This window comes from Silurus aristotelis (assembly GCF_946808225.1).
Source record: "Silurus aristotelis genome assembly, chromosome: 9".
NCBI lineage: Eukaryota > Metazoa > Chordata > Actinopteri > Siluriformes > Siluridae > Silurus > Silurus aristotelis.
In genome coordinates this window covers 30,893,993-30,896,492 of record NC_139582.1, presented here as the reverse complement: position 1 = coordinate 30,896,492, position 2,500 = coordinate 30,893,993, and the positions used below count along the sequence as shown (strand labels likewise).

At 39.7% G+C, this 2,500-nt stretch overlaps 1 protein-coding gene across 2 annotated transcripts in view; it reads right to left on the bottom strand.

The window, feature by feature from the left end:
• The window catches only part of elfn2a (extracellular leucine-rich repeat and fibronectin type III domain containing 2a), a 52,765-nt gene extending 50,265 nt beyond the window's left edge, over nucleotides 1-2,500 (bottom strand). The window contains exon 1 of one of the 2 annotated variants that reach the window (XM_083551350.1): nucleotides 1,949-2,500. The gene's annotated coding sequence lies outside the window, so the exon portion shown is untranslated. The remainder of the gene's footprint in view (nucleotides 1-1,948) is intronic. The other variant, XM_083551352.1, reaches the window with a different exon arrangement.

Here is a 2,500-nt window from a genome sequence, read left to right as displayed (position 1 = left end):
TATACACACTAATATACACACTGTAACATACACCCTGTAGCACACACTGTAATAAACACACTAATATACACACTGTAACATACACCCTGTAGCACACACTGTAATATACACACTAATATACACACTGTAACATACACCCTGTAGCACACACTGTAATAAACACACTAATATACACACTGTAACATACACCCTGTAGCACACACTGTAATATACACACTAATATACACACTGTAACATACACCCTGTAGCACACACTGTAATATACACACTAATATACACACTGTAACATACACCGTGTAACACACACTGTAATATACACACTGTAACATACACCCTGTAGCACACTCTGTAATATACACACTAATATACACACTGTAACCTACATCCTATAACACACACTGTAATATACACACTGTAACATACACCCTGTAGCACACTCTCTAATATACACACTGTAACCTACATCCTATAACACACACTGTAATATACACAGTCTAATATACACACTGTAACATACACCCTGTAAAGCACACTGTAATATACACACTAATATGCACACTGTAACATACACCCTGTAACACACACACTAATATACACATTCTAATATACGCAATGTAAGATACAGCTACTTTTAACACACATGTAACACACACTGTAATATACACACTGTAACACAGACTGAAACCTACACCCTGGAACACACACTGTAATATACACACTGTAACATACACTGAAACCTACACCCTGTAACACACACTGTAATATACACAATCTAATATACACACTTTAATATACACATTCTAATATAGGCACTGTAACATACATCTTCTTTTAACACACATGTAACACACACCTATTTTACACCAAACTACTAATTTGCCTCAAACCTCTAATTTACACAAAACATCCACTAATATACCTCACAACCTCACTTATTTACCCCAAACCTTTGCTAATTTACCTTAAACCTCCTATAATTTGTCTAGAAACCCCCTTTCATTTACCTCAAACCTTCACTAATTTACCTTAAACATCCTTAAATTTACTACAAACCTCCTAGAATTTACTTCAGACCACCTTTCATTTGTCTCAAAAATCTACTAATTTACCTCACACCTCTATTAATTTACCTCAAACCTCCAATAATTTACCTTAAACCTCCACTAATTTACCTCAAACCTCCATTCATTTACCTCAAACCTCCATTCATTTACCTCAAACCTCCACTAATTTGCCTTAAATCCCACTTTAATGTACCTTACACCTCCACTAATTTACCCCAAACATCCACTAATTTACCCCAAACCTCCACTAATTTACCTCAAACCTTCTCAAATTTACCTAAAACCTCCACAATTAACCCCAAAGCTCCACTAATTTACCCTTTAACTGCTAAAATTACTTGAAACCTTTGATAATTCACCGCAAGCCTACATTGATTTATTTATATATATATTTAATTTATTACTCACAAACCTCTTTTCTATTTATCTATATTCTTACCATCACCCATTTAATGCTCTCCAATTTACCATCTTCCCCCAAATCCATTACCCCACATTTAATACCGTCACTGATCTGCACACCAGCACACATCACTGTTTAAACCAATATGCGAAATATCACTTCAGTTCTCAGTCCTGACGTTCCTCATGGAGCATGTCCTCATTATTCAGCATGAAAAAATGCATGCTTTTACACACACACACACACACACACACACACACACACACACACACACACACACACACACACATGTGCATGCACACACGCATATGAGCTCCAGCCGCCCTGCGCATTCCGATCTGTTGCTCGTCACGAATTTACTCTGCATCTGTACATAAATCCACAGATAGAGAGAGAGAGATAGAGAGAGAGAGAGAGAGAGAGAGAGAGAGAGAGAGAGAGAGAGAGAGAGAGAGAGAGAGAGATATGAATGCAGCGTTACCTCTGATCCCCTGGAACGAGACAAGCATCCGAGACATCGAGCAGGAGAGGAACAGGAAGAGGAACAGGAGGAAGGAGTGAAAGAGGATGGTGGAGATCCAGAACAGAGCAGATGAGAGAAGGAATGAGGTGAACGAGAAACTGCGCGAATGTGTGTGAGAGAGGGAGTGAAGAGGAGGAGGGGGAAGAGTGTATGTGTGTGTGTGTGTGTGTGTGTGTGTGTGTGTGTGTGTGTGTGTGTGTGTGTGTGTGTGTGTGTGTGTGTGTGTGACCGAGAGAGAGAGAGAGAGAGAGAGAAGCAGAACGTGTGGGAGACACAGAAAGAGAGAGAATACAGAATAGAAGAGGGACAGACAGACAGACAGACAGACAGACAGACAGACAGACAGACAGACAGACAGACAGACAGACGGAAAGAAAGACAGACAGACAGACAGGAGGTGTGTGTGTGTGTGTGTGTGTGTGTGTCCTGACTGCAGTGATCAGTGATGAGTCTCTCCGCTGTTTTCTCTTCTTTTGTTATTAATAGCTGGTGTTTATAAGTATCGGCACC